The sequence below is a fragment of the Myotis nattereri genome (genome assembly GCF_964212035.1).
Source record: "Myotis nattereri genome assembly, chromosome: Y".
Taxonomy (NCBI): domain Eukaryota; kingdom Metazoa; phylum Chordata; class Mammalia; order Chiroptera; family Vespertilionidae; genus Myotis; species Myotis nattereri.
In genome coordinates this window covers 41,885,817-41,904,086 of record NC_138094.1, presented here as the reverse complement: position 1 = coordinate 41,904,086, position 18,270 = coordinate 41,885,817, and the positions used below count along the sequence as shown (strand labels likewise).

Below are 18,270 nucleotides of genomic sequence, written 5' to 3'. Positions count from 1 at the left end.
CTCGCCCACACTCCCTACACACATAGGGCTTCTCCCCTGAGTGTGCCCTCTGGTGTCTGATGAGATGTGACTTCTTTCTAAAGCCTCGCCCACACTCCCTGCACACATATGGCTTCTCCCCTGAGTGTGTCCTCTGGTGTGTGTCGATATGTGACTTATCATTGAAGCCTTGCCCACACCCTCCATGCTTGATTGTTACAATTTTTGACATTCTTACTTCCACAAATAATTTGCCTGTGTTCTTTGGATTAACATTCTGGCTTGTGCTGGGCTCTTCCTCCATTATTCTCTCATGCTCACTGGAGCTCCCTGTTTGTCCATTGGGAGGCTTGAAAGAGGCCCTTGAAGTTCCCCTGTGCCTGATCCTTTTAAGCAAAGTTTTGGACTTCCATTTGACCTCTTGACCTTCAGCTTTGTCATTCCAGCCATGTGGACCAGTCTGTTGCTGCTGCTGTTGATTCTGATGCTCTGGGCCAGGTTCCTCCGACTGGAAGTGTTTTCCTGCAGATGCTCCTGGCAGAATCTCAGAGGGGTGATTGCGTTTCACATGTTGGCTGAGGAATGTCTGACTGGAGAAGGCCACAGAGCAGGAGGGACATGGGTGGATCTCTGGCTTTGGTTCTGCTGAAGGAGAAAGTTTTGGTCAGGGCAGGTGTGGGCAAGGCTGCCTGTGCCGTACGCTCTGTCTCCTGGGAAGACCCGTCCCCAGAATCATTCTAGCTGTGTTGACAGTGCAAGCTCTGCCTCCCACAAAGTGTTCCTTCACTGTCTACTTTTCTTTTTCTTTGTCTGCACTACTCTTCTTCAGAAATCCAGAGACCCCATATCAAAAGTCTTTTCTACAGCCCTGGCCAGTGTGGATCAGTGGATAGAGCCTCAGCCTGTGGACAGAAAGGTCCTGGGTTTGATTCCCATCAAGAGCATGTGCCTTGGTTGCAGGCTTCTCCCCAGCCCGGGCCCTGGTCGGGACGTGTGCAGGAGGCAGCCAGTCAATGTGTTTCTCTCACAGCGACATTTCTCTTTGTCTTTCCCTCCCTCTTCCATTCCCTCTAAAAATCAATGCAAAAATATCCTGGGGTGAGGATTGAAAAGAAAAAAGGTCTTTCAGATCAAGGACCATCAGAAGGCATTTCACTCCTTATATGGGTTGGACTATTGTGACCTTTCCATATACATGTATCTTCTAAGTCATGTTAAAGAGAAAAACCACAGGCCTGGCCAGGTAGCTCAGTGGTTGAGCATCAACCCATGAACCAGGACGTCACCAGTTTGATTCCTGGTCAGGGCACATGCCCAGGTTCTGTGCTCGATCCCAGCAGGAGGCAGCTGATCCATGTTGATATTTCTATCTCTCTCTTCATTTCCCATCCTCTCTCTCTCAAATCACTGAAAATATTTAAAAATAGAGAAACCATAGGCCGCAACTAGCAATTGCTTCTCTCTCAGTTTTCCACAAATCATAAAATGGAAATATGTCCTTCCTCACACAGTATTCCTACTTGATTTCTTTCAGTGTTAGCCTACTTCAAATACACTACAAAGTCCTGTTTCAGAATATCTTTCCAACCATCCCCTAGCCAGTTTGGATCAGTAGATAGAGCTTCGCCTTGGGGACTCCAGGGTCCTGGGTTTGATACTAGTCAAGGGCACATACCTTGGTTGCAAGCTCAATCCCCAGCCCTGGTTGGGGTGTCTGTGGGAGACAAGCTATTGATGTTTCTCTCTCTGTCTCTCCCCCTTCTACTCTCTCTCAAAAAATAATCAGTGGAAAAATATCCTTGGGTGAGGATTAACAACAACAACAAAAATATTTCCCCAACCTGCTTCTTACACTCCTGACTCCCATTCCTCTCCAGCCAGTCCGCCTTCCTCTCTCACTTGGAGTTGAAATAATCTCGGAGGGGATTCCCCACTGAAGTTTATTTCCCAAAAAAATTAACAAAGCATCGTTTTAGAACATGCCACTCTGCAGCTGAAAACTGCTCAGTTGTCCCGTCTCACTCAAGAAAGACCCCAGTATCTGAGCTTGGATCATAGGCACTGTATTTCCAGGCTGCTAGGCTACTGTCCAACCTCCGTTCTCGCCCTCTGTACTGAGACTGAGACGGGAGTAGCCCTCAGCCAGCTCAACACCCCACCTCTTTCCTTCCCTGCACCAGCCACTCCCTCTGCCTGGGACCTTGTGACACAACTGTTGTAAATGTTGTCTCCTGAGAAAGCCTTCCCTTGACCTTTGCAATCCGGCACACCCACCTTCCCCTCACACTGATCCCTAGGCACTTGTCCTGGGCCCGTTTTCTCCAAAGCGCTAACCACAGTGTAATATTAAGCACATGCACATATGTCTGCCGGGGCTTCCCTCCTTCACCAGCCAGCTGCTCAGGAGCAGTGATTCTGATCATCGTGTTAATCTGTATTTCCAGCTCCCAGAACCCTGTGTGGCACCGAGTAGGAATTAACATGACAAGTTACAAAATAATGAATGAATGCATGTTAACACACACATTTCATTTAGAAATATGCAGTAAATGAAGAAGAAACAGCTAAAGTGTTAAAAAAAACAACAACCCACAAACAACCACCTTGATGAGAGAGCTGGTTAAGTGCCTGAAACCTTTTTTTTTGTTTGTTTGTTTGTTTTATTGCCTCTAATCCTTTCAGCACTATATGATGCTGTGCATTTTGTGCATGAAGTATTTTTAAAAATGGAACACAAATTGGCCCTGGCCAGTGTGGCTCAGTTGGTTGAGCATTGTCCCATTCACCCAGAGGTAGCCAGTTTTTGATTCCTGGTCAGGGCACATGTCAGGGTGGTGGACTTGATCCCCAGTACGGAGAATGCAGGGGGCAGCAGATTGATATTTCTCTCCCTCTCCCTTCATCTCTGTCTCTAAAAGCAATAAAAGCATGTTTTTGAAAATTAGAACAAAAATAAAAATATTAAAATTATTCTTAAGAATCAAAGACGTATGTGATGAGCCATCAATTTCTGAAGCATCAATTTCAAAGCAATTTGAAGCTTTGCTGACTCTAGAGTGGATTTTACTCTACTTGAGAGTTGGAGCATGAAAACTTCTAAGAATTCTTTCTTTCCATGTTGAAGAAGAGTGGTGCCCACCTCTCCCGGCCACAAGCTCTGTCTTCCACTTGTTGCCCCGCTTGATGCCCAGCTTTTGGCCATACTCTTCTCCATACCAGACCAGCAGCTCACAGCCCGTCCTCACGACCCGGCAGGTTCGGTAGAAAATCTGCCTGTGATATTGAAAGGCCACCAGGTTCTGTTCTTCCTCATCCCGGGCGCAGTTCACGTACCTGGCGTTGAGGCAGATGAAAGGAAAGAAAACCACAGGCGATGAGCTTCCACTACCTGTCATATCGTGTCCAGCTCCTCACTGACGCGTAAGGCCCTCAGCACTGATGGCACCCACCCCCATGCTCCTGGGGAAACTTCTGTTCAATGTCCAAGCCTCTGTCACAAGGTCATGTGAATCCCTGTCTCTAAGTCCTGCTCACAGTGCTCATCCTGCCTAATGCCATTTCCAAAGCCTCATTCCAGACTTCCCCATCAAACCCGGTGGCCTCTAGCTTCTCTAAGCTGTAAGTCAGGTTCTGTGTTACACCCCAGGACTCGGGGCTTGCTCTAGGACTCACATCATTCAACACTCAGTCCAAGTCTACCTTCTCTTCAGAGGCCTTTGTCGAGTCTCCCCACACTTTATTGAAGGCATCATTCAGTTGCCTCCCCCAGGTTCCCACAGAAATGTGGAGGTCTCTCTGTCTTAGAAAAATAACACAGAACAATAGTAGTTTATTCATAATCTGTCTCTCCTGACACAAGAGAGCTCCTCAGGAAAGGGCCATGAGCACTATTACTCTGCCGGCTCCAACATCCAGTTCTAGTTAGAACTGAGTCTGGGATGATGTGCTGCCCTCACAGGTTTAGACTATCCTTGGTTCAAGGCTATCTGGGCACTGGGAACTTCTTGAAAAATAGGAAAATTAGAGTTAAATGTTTATGAAATAAAATGTTTCATGTCCGTCTGCAGTAAGTCCTCCCTAGGGACATGGATTGTGTGATCTGTGTAAGTAATGAATTCCTTCCTCTAAACTGGAATATAGTAAGGGTTTAACTAATGTCAGTTAGATAAATCACAGAGTAATCCAGGGTCCTCAAGGTTTTTCCCATTGCCCAAACTAGAGACTTCTCTTTTGAGGACATATGCTATACTTTTACCTCCTTTTTTCCTAAATGTCTCTAGATGTTAAAGATCACTTTATGGACAAAAAGGGGGAACAGAGGACTGAGGGAGACCATTAGGGAGGCATGATGGGAAGGACAGACGTGTGGGTTGTGAGGCATGAGTGTCCTCTCCGGCACCCAGAAGCCTAGTGACCTTACCTCATCCAGTTGGCCTGAGATGTATCCTTTCCATCCACATACTCATAGCAGTTTCTCCCTTTGGTGATCTGCATTTCAGGAAAAGAAGTTAAAGGCTGTGTGTGTGTGTGTGTGTGTGTGTGTGTGTGTGTGTGTGTGTGTGTGGTTGTGAGTATACAATAGAATAATTACTTTATTCTAGTGTCATCAAATCTCTTTCAGTCTGCATGGTGATTCAACTGCCAATGGTGATCACAGGATATTTTTCTTACTCATCATCTACACTTCTGAGTCAATTTGTCCACTAAGCAGGAGCCCCACAAGGGAGGAGTCTATACCACTTTGCTCCCATTTACCCTCTGATCCTTAGAGAGGAGCCCAATGTTCATGCAAAGTCCGCCCAGTACACAGAGCTAACTAAACATATGGTCCCCATCCATGTCCGAGCATGTAGAAGGTGGGGCCAACCAAGCCACAGGAGGGACGGGAAGCCAGAGGACAGGGAAGAGGTAAAGTTCTCACCAGCCAGGAGTAGCCGCTGTTGGCTGTGGCTTCATCTTCTGTGATCTGACCCTCATAAGGGCCAAAGTGCAGTCCCACCGGCAGATCACATTCCTCATTCCACACTCCAAGCCCAGCCTCAGGGATGCCTGATGGTCCGATTCTCAACCCAGGGGGCAGAGTGAGGTCTGAGCGGTTGGCATGCCCCTTGTCCACGGCACTGTCTTTTACAAACGTAGGAGGCCCGTGCACAGCACAGCTGTCAATGAAGAAGTTCTGACACTTCTCACAATCTGGAGGCAAGAGCAACAGGGATTAGTCAGGGTGCAGTGCATGTTCCTGCACACGAAGAGCTTCAGAAAGAGCTCCCATCAGTGAGCCTCAATCCTATATTCCCGGTCACGAGAGGAAGGGAATGATTTGGGCACCCAAAGACCAGGTGAAATTATTGCATCAAGGACATAACATGCTCCTTGGTGAGGGTGAGCTTACACAGGTAGTCATCGTCCTGGGGCTCGCTGATCTCTTGGTAGACATGGCCCTTTCTCTCTCGTAGGCTATACATCTTCACTTCGATCTCCTTTCTCCTGAGGTCTACATGAGAGAAGAGCTGGTGAACGAAGGGGGTCTGGAACATGAGTCCCTGTCTTGTCAGAAAACACACAATGTCTTCCCATCAAATGATCACCTGTTCTTTATAGTATCTGGTATTTTCATCCATTAACTAAAAGACTAGTACGCCACACTGACTACCGATGGCTGATTCAATTTTAGTTTCTAGATGATCCCATTATCAAGTTCAACATTCCAAGCTTTGGTCATTCATAAAGTATGTATTGAGGGCACATTATGTGTTAGGCACTGAGTAAAGATCTGGGCACACAACACCAAGAGAATATGGTTGCTATTATCACAGATGGATTTATTGGACAGCTTGCATGTGTCAATTGTTTGAGATTTAATTTAATGCTTTCAAACTATATGTGTCCCATGTTTCCTTATGTTCACTGTATACATTAGCATTCAGGAACTCAGAGAGTTTGTAAGATTAGCTCAAAGCTTCAGTGCTAACTCCAGTTTCAAATCCAGACCTGTTGAAAGTCCACCCCAGATACCTAGGCTATACTGACCAGCCTTTCTAGAGGAATTAGTGGAACTGAAATCTCCAAATTATTGAACTTACCCAATTTTGATCTAGGGTGCTGTCCGGAGGTACTTGCTTCTCCAGGAGGGGGCACTGGTTTCTGGGTCTGCTCTGAGCCACTTGTGGTCAACAAATTTGCTGTTCCTGACAATTCCTTCAAACTGGCCTCATTACTTATTGGCGCCCTGGACTTTGCCTTCAGTGTGAAAGTCACATATTAAAAGGTAGCATACATTTATTTAATTATGTAGGGTTTATGATATACATGACTGTAATGAACACTTCAACAACTCTTGGAAATACCTGGGAAGTATGAATATTAGAGGAAAAAGAAATGGCCAATGTGGGTTTTGAATCGAAGACTAGAACCCATGCCTTAAGGCTCTTTCTTTTATAGCACATTGAGAATGAAGGATACTGGGAAGAGAATAAGACATAGTTGGGCCCTAACCAGTGTAGTTCAGTTGATACAGTGTCGGCCTACAGACTGAAGGGTCCTCCTGAGTTCAATTCTCGTCAAGCGCGAGTTCCTTGGTTGCAGGATCCTCCTCCCTGGCCTGGACCTTGGTCTGGGCTTATGCAGGAGGCCACCAGTCATTATGTGTGTCTCTCACATTGATATTTCTCTCTTTCTCTCCCTCTTTTTTTCTATTCCCCCTAAAAATAAATGAGAAAATATCCTTGGGTGAGGATTAATAAAAAAAGAAAGAAAGAAAGAGTTGGCAGAGCCTTGGCTGGTGTAGCTCAGTTGGTTGAACTGAAGGGTTGCCGGTTCCATTCCCGGTCAGGGCCCATGCCCCAGTTACAGGTTATTGATCCATGTTTTTCTCTCTCACTGATGCTTCTCTCCCTTCCTCTCTCTCTCAAATCAGTAAAAACATATTTTTTAAAAAGAAATGGCTGGCAGAAACCTACCATGACAATAAAGGAAATTATGCTAAAATGTGCAATTTACTATATCATGGAAAGAATAGTTGTAATTAGATTAGTTGGTTCCCACCAATTCTGTTAGAATAAGGTTGTGCTACTAGCCTGTTCTCTTCATTTTCCTGACCTATAACATGCTAATTCTTAATGTTACAATGAACATGAAATATAATGATGTTCACCAAAGTGTTCTGTGAGCACTTTGATACAGTATGAATGTGAGATTACAGTCCTGCTATCAATGTACCTCTCAGCCATCTCTATATTTGAAATCACATGTAATTTATCTTCATTATTCTTTGACCCTACTCTAGTTTAATTTGTAAATTTGAAAGCACTCTTTCAGCAAACATTCAGGGGTCCCTCAGGGATCCTGAGCTGGGCCTGGGACTTCTGAGAAGAATCTGGTGTGAACCAAAGAGCTCACAATGCAGAGGTAGGCAGGCGGAGCCAATGATTCAAACAAGATGACACTGGCCTAATTAGAGCTCAGAGAAAGAAGCCATACTTCTTCTCACTGGAATGAGCATTCAAAACCAGATCCAGATGAGCTTCTATTGAATAGTGTGTCATCTCTATGAAGTTCTTAAGTCACTTTATTTATTGTTTATTGTTTCTCAATCGTCAAACCTGAAGCTCCCCAGAGTTGAGAGATGCTTTCTTTTATTTGACTGGGAGGTTCTGATGCTGGGGCTCCTATATCCTTCTTCATCTGGGACCATGCACCGTGCAAACTGCCTATATGTCAGTGAGCTTCTGCAAGTCGGAAGTCTTAGTGCATTTCTCACTGCAGCATAGCAGAGAAGAACTGCGTTTGGAATCATCAGTCAGTGAAAGATGTAATCATGTATGGATGAGACAGTGGAAAGTGCATAAAACTATGGAAATTTTAATGAGCTTGTAAGTGGTTTAGAGATGAAGCTATAGATTAGATTGCACGACCACCGATACTGTGATTTCAGACATACAATCAAACACTTGTATATGTCTGAAACCTCAGTTTCCTCATCAGAAATGGTGATACTTATAGTACCTACCTCATAGGGTTGTGGTAAGGTTTAAGTGAGTTTATGCACGTAGAATTCTTAGAGTCTGAAGCATTGTGAAGATAAGACCCGTGGTAGCTACTATTGTTGCTGATGTTATTAACGACTAAGATGATATTGGGCATTTTGTTGAAGAGGTCAGGAAAGGAAGGTGGCAGTTCCTAGGGTGCACTCTGATTTTTCCTCCTCTTCCCTGCATTTGCATCCAGGAGGAAGATTTTCTTTTCCACAGGATTTGGGAAATACTCACCTTCTGATGTTTATTCTGTTCCACTCCGAGGGCCACCCAAGAAGGTTTAGCTAAAAGATGGTGAGAAATCAATAATATATATAATTTCAGAGAGGAAGGGAGAGGGCGAGGGAGAGAGAGAGAAACATCAATGATGATAGAGAATCATGGATTAGCTGCCTTCCTGAACACCCCACACCAGGGATCAAAGTGGGCATGTGCCCTGACCGGGAATTGTACTGTGACCTCCTGGTTCATAGGTCGACACTTAATCTCTGAGCCACGCCTGCCGGGTGAGAAATCAGTTTTGGTTGGTAATTGTTTCAAAATCTGGAGACTTTTATCTTTCAGAATTCTGAATTATAGAGTAATCCCAGGACAGACCAAGGATGATTGGAAAATGTTTCCTGAGGTTTCATTACGCTTATGCTTTTATTGGGAGCATCAGCTAATTTTCTTAAAATGTTAAAAAATAGGCCTAGCCAGCTTGGCTCAGTGGATAGAGCGTCAACCTGCGGATGGAATGGTCCTGGGTTCTATTCCAGCCAAGGGTGCATGCCTGGGTTGCAGGCTCATCCCACCGGTGTGCAGGAGGCAGCCAATCGATGGCTCTCTCTCGTCATTGATGTTTTGATCTCTCTCTATTCCTCTCTGAAATCAATAAGTATATTTTAAAAAAATAGACAAAACCCCATCTGTACTTCATCCTCTGTTCAATATATATATTTAAAGCAGAAGCCCGTTGCACGAAGATTCACGCAATAGGCCTTCCTTCCCCTGGCTGCCGGCACTAGTTTTCCTCTGGCACCCGGGTCCCAGGCCTTTGCTCCAGCCACTGAGGAGAAGCCAAGCCTCTTCAGTCTTCAGTCTTCACTCCAGCCAGAGCCTTCAGTCTTCCCTCAGCGGCTGCCCTGGTTAGGCAAATTAACTGCCATCTTTGTTGGGTTAATTCGCATGTGTATCCTGATTGGCTGGCGGGCCTGGCAGACACCAATTTGCATGTTTCTCTTTTATTTGTGTAGAGTGGCCTATCCCTGGCTGGGCATCTCAGTTGGTTGGAGTATCATCTTTTACACCAAAAGGTTTCGGGTTTGATCCTTACTGGGGCCTACACAGGAGGCAACTGATGGATGTTCCTCTCTCACATTGATGTTTCTGTCTCCCTTTCTGTCTCCCTCCCTTCCTCTCTCTAAATTCAATGAATATCCTTGCGTGAGGATTTAAAAAATAAAATGGCCCTAAAAAGCAAAAAAAAAAAAAAAAAATGGCCTTTCATGACACAAGTATAATAAAGGTCATGTAACTGCAAAGAATCTCTACTCTGTAACCCGGCGCTTTCTCCTCTCTGTCTTCTGTCTTCACATTGGCCTTGTCCAGTCCACCTTGGACAAGGCACCAGGGCAACCTTGGCTCCTTTCTTTCTTATCCTTCCTCCTTTGCACATTTGGATTGTGACCACCTTCTCTAATCACTAGATTCTGATCAGCATCACACAGTCTTAGGGACAAAGACTCAGGTCTAGTCACCACATAAACAGAGTTTCGGGCAAGCTGGACATAACGTCGTGACTTCAGCTATGTTTCAACCTCAGACCCATGGAACTACAGACCCTACCAATCAGACTTTCATGAAACCTGGCAGATGATGCCATGGCTGCCATGGAACCTGATACAACGATGAACTACTTCCTACCCTGGCCCACAACCCAACCCCCTAACTACCATGAGTAATAATTTTCCCATATGTCCCCATGCAGGTCTTAGAGCACTGCTCACCTGTCAAACCTTCCTCCTTCTATGTGATGACAACTCTTCTGAATTAGTTATTTTTTACTCACTTTTATATTTTTGTATACTTACTTGTTAATGTTCTATAACTATACAATTACATTATTATTCTATTTTATTTTTCCCACCACCATTTATACTCCTCTATTATTATTTTTTCATCCTCACCTGAGAATATATGCTTATTGATTTTAGAGAGAGGAGAAGAGAAAGAAAGAGAGGGAAACATGGATGTGAGAGAGAAACATCGATGAGTTGTATCCCATACACACCCCGACTGGGGATGGATCACGAAACCTTTTTGGTGTATGGGAGGATGCTCCAACCAACGGAGCCACCGAGCCATGGCTATTCATTTATTTTTTTTTTAATATTTTTTATTGATTTTTTACAGAGAGGAAGGGAGAGAGATAGAGAGTTAGAAATCGATCAGCTGCCTCCTGCACATCTCCCACTGGGGATGTGCCCGCAACCAAGCCACATGCCCTTGACCGGATTCGAACCTGGGACCCTTGAGTCCGCAGGCTGATGCTCCATCCACTGAGCCAAACCGGATTCGGCCATTTATTTTTATTTTGAGAGAATGTTTATTAAAAATAGGGGCAGTGAAACAAGAATAGAAGCAGCAGCAGGAGAGAGCTTAGGCTGGGCTGCTGTGTTGCTCTAGAAAGGTTAAAGGAAAGAGTTCAGCCTAGGCGGGCGGCTTTGGCTCATTGGAAAGTCATAGAAAAGGGGCCTTGGAGCCAGGTTCAGGGGGTTAGCCTGAAAGAGCTTCCCCTGCCCGTACTCCCTGGTGCAAGTCTCCTGGATCCCTTAGTTTAGGAGATGCACACCTAGTGGGGGGGGGGGGAGTAGAGGGGAAAGGAGGAGGGGTGTGGGTGCTCCCGGAGAGAGAACAGCTTAAAAATTTATAAATTTATGCACCGGGGGAATGGCGGTGGTGGTGGTGGTGCGGGGGGAGGGGGGGGGATTCCTGAGCCCGGCCTGTGCCCTCTGTGCCTCTGACAGTCTGGGAGCCCTGCGATCCATCGCCTGCAGAGGGAGGTCCCGTTCAGCAGCCCCAGCTCTGCATTGGTGGCCTGGGCCTCCCTCTTTGGGGTGACGGGGAGCCCCCATTGATGACCCAGTGGCTAGTGGCCTGGGCCTCTCTCTGCAGGGCATCATGGGGGATGGTGGGGCTGGACCAATTGCGTTTCACAGGCCTTGGCTGGCCTGGCGCCAGTGGGTGTCATAGCCTGGTCATCTGGTGGGTCCTGCAGCTGGTCCGCCCTGGATTTGCATATTATGGTTTCATTATTGTAGATTTGGGGGGTGGGTCAGGGTGAAGGTGAGAAAAGGGGGAGAAATGGGGGACCTCTGTGATAGTGTCAACACTAAATCTGTATATAATTATTGTTACACATTGAAAGAGGTTCTATGACCCTGGCCAGTGTTGCCCAGTGGTTGAGCCTCGACCTATGAACCGTGAGGTGGGGGGCCAGCAGGAGGCAGCGATGGAGGTTTCCCTCTCTCTCTCTCCCTCTCTCTGTAAAATAAATTATTAATAAAAAGTGGTTTATGTGAACAGCCCCTGGTGTGTAACTGCTCTGCCTCTTGCTCCTCCCCGGTAACTCCCGAGAGGCCGCCCGACCGACACCGGGTCGGGGTCAGGCAGCTGCGCGCCCTCCGCCCGCACCTCGCCGCCTCGGGGTCCACTCCTCATCCGAGTCCTCGGAGTCCTCCGCCCGGGGCCTGGCCGTCCTCCCGCGGCGACACATGAAGGCGGGTCGAGGGGCCCTGAGACCTGGAAGGAGAGAAAGAAAGAGTCTGTCCTGCGGGCGAAGAGCTGAGGGACGAACAGCAGAGCCAGCGCCGGGCGGGGCGGAGCCCGGGGCCCTGGACGGAGCCCCCCCCCCCCGCCCCCGCCCCGCCCCCGCGGCCCCGTCCCCCCTCCCGGTCACCGGTGCTGAGCAGCGCCTCGTAGTTGCTCTTCACGTTGCGGTGCTGCGCTTGCTCCCAGGCGCCCATCTGCGCCCACTCCTCCCGGGAGAAGTCGACGGACACGTCCCTGCAGGCGGCCCTGGGCTGGGGGAGAGACCGTCCGTCCGTCCGTCTGTCCGCCCCGGCCCGAGGGGCGGCGCCCCGCCTCCACCCTGTCCCCACCCCCCCGTCCCCACCTCCACCCCCCGCGGACCCCCTCACCTTGGGCCTGCGGCCCGCTCTCCCCGCCTCCTCCTCCGGGCGCTCCTGCGGGTCCCTGTCGGGGTCCATGGTGCCGCCAGCGGAGTCCCAGCCTGAGGCCGCGGTGCCTGTGTGAGGAGGAGGCACTGAGGGGACCCGCTCCCACCTGGCAGGGCGACCCCCCCACACCTTCCCACCCCCCGACAGACCGTGGCCGCGGCCATTAAGACCCACCAGGGTCTCTCCTTCACGCAGAGGCTTGGGCGTCCCAGGGGGTACTGAGGGGCGCTGTCAGGGGGGTCTGAGGGGCGCGTTCCAGGGACTGAGGGGCGCAGTCAGGGGGAACTGAGGGGCGCGGTCTGAGGGGGACGGAGGGGCGCGGTCTGGGGGGACTGAGGGGGAGCGGTCTGGGGGATTCTGAGGGGCGCGGTGGGGGGTCTGAGGTGAGCGGTCTGGGTGGACTGAGGGGCGCTGTCAAGGGGGTCTGAGGGCCGCGGTCAGGTGGGGTCTGAGGGGACTGAGGGGATCGGTCTGGGGGGACTGAGGGGCGCTGTCAGGGGGTCTTAGGGGCGCGGTCAGGGGGTCTGAGAGGCGCGGTCAGAGGGGTCTGAGAGGCGCGGTGGGGGCGTTGAGGGCCCTGGGGGTGGCGGTGGTGGCGCCCTGACAATGGGGGGGGGGCTGTGCCGAGAGGAACCGGGTTCGGGAATGGCACCCGCGATTCGGGAGCAATGGATGCGGGAGGAGGCACCTCAAGAAGCAGAGACGTCGCTGGCTGAGGAGATGGGCCCGCTGGACAGAATCCGGGTCTTTCTTGCCAGGAAAGTTGGGTGCTCGGGTCAGAGGATTTGGGACTCCTGTGAAGAGATTTGGGGTCTCAGGGACAGGCTTCAGGGTTTCTGTCTCGGAGTTGGGGAATTGGTCTTCCTGGGTGCCGTGGTTAGGGAGCCCGGGCTCGGGGTGTGCTGGGTCTGAGCTTTGGGGATTGAGCGTTCCTCTGGGCGCTGAGACCGGGGGTCCTCCGGGTTAGCGGACATGGGGTCCCTGGAGGCTGACAGAGTGGGAGCCTCTCGGGAGGACACCCCGGGTCCTCGGCTGGGGGTTTGAAGGCCGGCGGCAAAGGGGTTCCCACCCGAGGCCCCCGTTTTCCTGTCCGTCTCCCGGCCGCACTGCGCACCTGGCCGAGGTCCCCTCAAACCCGCGCTCCTGGCCGCGCGCTCCCGCCCTCAGGAGGTGTGCGGCGGGGCGAGGGGGAGCTTCCCGCCTCCAGAGCACGTCAGCGCCAGCCGCCAATCAGTGCTGTGGTCACGGGGCCCGGCCTGCCAATGGGCGGTCAGAAACGCGAAAAGGGCGGGGCGCGGGGTGGAGCCTTCCTGCCAGTCAAGGGCAGAATCCTGTGGAAAGAGCCCGCCCTGCGCTCCCAACCCCCCGTGGTGATTGGCTGCCCTGGGTCCTGCGAGTGTCCGTCAAGAAACCTTCAGCCACTGGGCGGTGTCCAGGGCTTGGATTCCCGCTGCGTATCGGAGGGACCCCGGGAGCCGGGAGCCCCCAGCCGGGGCAGGTGTTGGGCTGACGCGGCCTTCCTGCCGCCTGACCGAGTCTCTGTTCCACCCGACGGTATTTAGGTCCCGGACTGTCTTCCAGGCGCATGTGAGAGGACCAGGCGGTAGGCGGGGAGTTGCGTTCTGGGAAACAGGGATTCCCACTAGACCAGCGCTTCTGAACCTGTGGGTCGCGACCCCTTTGGGGGTCGAACGACCCTCTCACAGGGGTCGCTTAAGACCATTGGAAAACACATGTATAATTATATATTGTTTTTGTGATGAATCACTACGCTTTAATTATGTTCAGTGTGTAACAATGAAAATACATCCTGCATATCAGACATTTACATGACGATTCATAACAGCAACATTACAGTGATGAAGTAGCAACGAAAAAATTTCATGGTTGGGGGTCAGCACAACATGAGGAACTGTATTCAAGGGTCGCGGCATTAGGAAGGTTGAGAACCACTGCCTTAAAGGAAGCTGTCAGCCAATTCCTTTGCAAAAACGATCCTCTGCTGCCCTCATGTGGCCATTTAAAGAATAACACCTTGTGCTAATGTCCGTGGTGCTGAAATGTTAGCTAATGTCCTGTGAATTGGATGAAAAATTCTACCCCAAAAACCACAAACAAACAAACAAACAAAAAACCTCACAGAAAACCCTACAGAATCATCGAGGCTGTCCAGGGTGCAAATATTCCTTCCCTGGATGGACTGAGGTCACGGGTCTGCATTTTGCACCCCTTCCTGTCCCAGCCCTGCAAAGGGAGGCCTTGGCTGCTTCACTGACATGGGGAAGCTGTGCGTTCACTAATTCAGTCCGTAACCTAGAGGCTGCCATGATTGGAGCAGTCAGTCCTGGGAGGCCGCCGTTAACAAGGCAGCCAGTACCGCACCGGTCTCCTTTCCTGAGGCAGCCAGTCAGCCGCGGCCATTGTGATTGCGGCAGCCAGTGCCTTGGATGACACCATTATGGAGGCAGCCAGTCTGTGCAGTGAGGTGCAGGGGTATCGGGAGAAGGTGTTATTCCCACTAGACTCAGCGGCCTCTGTAGGGCATTCCTGAGGCAGTCCTTCCCCTGCAGGCTGCCATTATTGATGCCGTCAGTACCAGGGAGGCTGTTGTTGATGGCAGCTCCAGATGCAGGTTATCATGGGAACATGGTAGGACCACGAGAAAAAAATTCAACTTAAACTTTTGTGTTGAAACCCAGTGTGTTTTTAAAAAATATATTTTTATTGATTTCAGAGATGAAGGGAGAGGGAGAGAGATGGAAACATCAATGATGAGAGAGAATCATGGGTCCGCTACCTCCTGTATCCCCCCCATCCCCACTGGGTATTGAGCCCGCAACCAGGGCATGTGCCCTGCCCTGGAACCGAACCAGGGACCCTTCAATTTGCAGGCTGACATTCTCCCCACTGAGGCACACTGGCCAGGGCCACAGTTGGTTTTTTAGAAAGATACATTTGTACTATTTCAGAGAGAAAGATCAATGATGAGTGATCATCCTAGATTGGCTGCCTTCTGCCAGAAGAAAGAGTGACATGTGTTCTCATCTGCTAAGCGTAAGGAATAGCCCTGGCCAGTGTTGTTCGCTGGTTAGACCTTCGGATGCCCAGGGAATGGTCTCTGGAGGGATTCCTGGTCCAGAGCACATACCTGGGAGGCAGGTTTTATGGCCAGCCCCGGTCTGGGCTCCTGTGGGAGCCAAAGATCCATGTGTCTCTTGCATATTCATGTTTGCTTTTTGTTTCTTCTCTTTCCTCTCCTTCCATTCCTCCCTCCCTCCCTCCCTCTCTCCCTCCCTCCCTCCCTCCCTCCCTCCCTCCCTCTCTCTGTAAAAAGCATATCCTGTGGTAAGAATTAACAAAAATGTACACAAGAAAAAAGTACAAAGATGGAAAAGATTTGGAGGCTGTGAAAAAGCAGCATACCCCTAAAGAAAGGCATCATGATGAGCAGAGCATTCAGCTATGCTGATGTTTTTCCTTGCGATGTGTCTATAAGATAAAAATAAAATGTCCGAGTGTCCGTCAGCTGGCAAGGTCCTGACAGAACACGAGGAGGCCACTCTAGCGCGGTCCTTGCAGGGTCTCCCAAGCCACCACGTTAGGGGCGAGGATCTCGGTGGGTGAGGCGGGGAGGAGCAGGGGAAAGCGAGGGGTGAAGGAGGCGGGGAATGGACAGAGGAGGGTCCTGCACGTGCTCCCCTGTCCTGCCTTGTGTCGCTGCTGCCAGAGTCACCCACAATGAGAAGATGCGAGCAGACTCAGCTGGTGTCGGTGACCGAGGGACACACAGACCAAGGGACAAACAGATAATCGAGGCCGCAGTGGCCTGTAGAGGTTGACATCCGGGAACCTGTGGCCACATGCTGGTTCCTTGTATCCTCCTGGAGGTACGTTCTCAGTGGTTTTTGACTCCAGAACCCTGTATTGCATTTCTACACACAGCCCCTACTTCATGGTGACTCTGCCCAAGACCCAAGAGCCCTTTGTACATCCATTCACACAGCAGTTGTTTGCAAAGTGATCTCAAACTTATTCTATGTGGTTATTATGTGTATGAAAAATAAATCCGAGCCAGCAGTCATCTGTTTGATGTATTCTACATTTGTATTATACATGGATTTTATTTTAGAAAATGACATTTGTTGTACAAAGTTGCCTTCCTAAGTGTAATTAAGTGAGCATGTTAAAAACTTTGTAAGGGTGAGTGTTTTACTTGGCAAATGTTTAGCAACTTGGTAAGTATGAGTGTGTATTGCTGCCCAAGGAAGTTTTGGGGGTCATGTGTTGTCACCAAAGCAGAATGTTTGCTAAATGACTGGTCCCCATTGTCGAGGCAATCTGCCTGGTTTTCCCTTCATTCTATGTTATGAAGCACTAGGCAGAAGATAGAAATAGGCTTGTACTGATGGCACAGCTCCCACCTGCTGTGATGATGGAAGCAGGCCTGATGCTCCAAGCAGCATGAGAACACCAGCAAGGTAAAGGTTCTCCTCCCCCTGGCATGGGGGGGGTGGGGATAATGGTAATCCACCCAGCCAGGGCCGCATTGTCTCCGTAGAAACGGGTCATCCACATAGCAACACACAGCCCAGCAAGCGAGGCTCAATGGCTGAGTGCTGACCTATGAACGAAGAAGTCCCCTGATTCCTGGTAAGGGCACCCACATCACCTGATTGTTTCTCTGTCTCCTTGTCCGTCTCTGTGTCAGATCCAAAAGAACAGATTTAAAATAAAACTGGACAGTCCGCGCGCCTCCCGGTTCCCGCCGTCTGTCCGCCCGCTCCGCCGCCGCCGCCATGCCCAAGTGCCCCAAGTGCCAGAAGGAGGTGTACTTCGCGGAGCGGGTGACGTCCCAGGGAAGGACTGGCACCAGCCCTGCCTCAAGTGTGAGAAGTGCGGGAAGACCCTGACCTCGGGGGGCCATGCCGAGCATGAAGGCAAGCCCTACTGCAACCACCCCTGCTTCCCCGCCATGTTCGGACCCAAAGGCTTTGGTCGAGGTGGCTCTGAGAGTCACACCTTCAAGTAGACCCAGGTTGTGGAGACCCCACCCCTGGCTGCCCCCTGGACCTGGACTGCTGTCCCTCCAGGCTGATGCCCAGCCGTAACTCCTGGGGCTCCACAGACCCCACGCACTCAATAAACCGAGCTGGGGAAAAAAATACAAAAATAATAAAAAAATAAAATAAAATAAAACTGGAAATTGTGAAATCTGCTCCTATCCTCCCCCCCAAAAGGTATCAGATTTTACTGGAAACGCCCAGCACTTGTCTTCCGTAGTCATCGTGAGAATTCCAATTCATGAATGTTCACAGTATCTCTGTTTAAAGTGAGTGTGCACATCTACACCCAAACAGCAGAGCATCGCATCCTGGAGAATTTTCCATTTCCTTCCACACTGGAAATGGAAACAAATGGTAGAGAAAGCTGGGCATGAAGAGAGAGGTTAATCATTGCAACCTGGACAAGATGTATTCAACAAATCAAGGCGTGACTAGTCAAACCCGATCCTTCCTGTTTGTGGAGGTTTGGGCACAGGGGACACCAACATTTTTAATGTGAATGAGGACTTGATTGTGCAAAGCTTTCCTTCACCCCCTGAGAGATACTCAGCAGAGGTGCTGAGCCACTTGGAAATGTGTGGTGTTTCAATGCGAGGCTGGGGGTGTGGGTTTGCCCCTCCTGACCTGAGCGAGAGAGCCCACCTTCCAATGTGCACAGGGCCCTTGCTTGGGCGTCATCAGCTCCATGACTGTGGGCTGGCTCCTCACAAGTCAGCTGAGACCCAGAGAAAACAATATCCCAACTGGCCGATTTCCCCTGGTCCCAAGGTGCTGTGTCAGGATTGGGTTGATGTGGGAAAACCCGAGTATGAAGGTGTGGCTCAATGGTTGCTTCTGAGAGTTTCCGGTCACCCATCCAAGCCCTCAGTCATTGTAGGGAATGAGGTTCCCATTCTTCACATGGAAATGCCATCATTTTTTAAATGACTCCCTTTGTATGAGAGTTCCACATCATAATTCATGCAATTTTCTTTC

At 49.9% G+C, this 18,270-nt stretch overlaps 2 pseudogenes across 2 annotated transcripts; one reads left to right on the top strand and one right to left on the bottom strand.

Annotated features, from left to right (window-relative positions):
• Window positions 1–543: 543 nt before the first annotated feature.
• On the bottom strand, window positions 544–12,262 carry LOC308512501 (histone-lysine N-methyltransferase PRDM7-like; annotated as a pseudogene). The gene is made up of 9 exons: window positions 12,194–12,262; window positions 11,953–12,076; window positions 11,686–11,795; window positions 6,063–6,219; window positions 5,372–5,473; window positions 4,901–5,172; window positions 4,400–4,467; window positions 3,119–3,312; window positions 544–621 (listed from the first exon to the last, which is right to left on the bottom strand). The product of its transcript is annotated as a histone-lysine N-methyltransferase PRDM7-like (transcript).
• A 4,766-nt stretch (window positions 12,263–17,028) lies between these two features.
• On the top strand, window positions 17,029–17,402 carry LOC308512473 (cysteine-rich protein 1-like; annotated as a pseudogene). Its single transcript has one exon. The product of its transcript is annotated as a cysteine-rich protein 1-like (transcript).
• The last annotated feature ends 868 nt before the right edge of the window (window positions 17,403–18,270 follow it).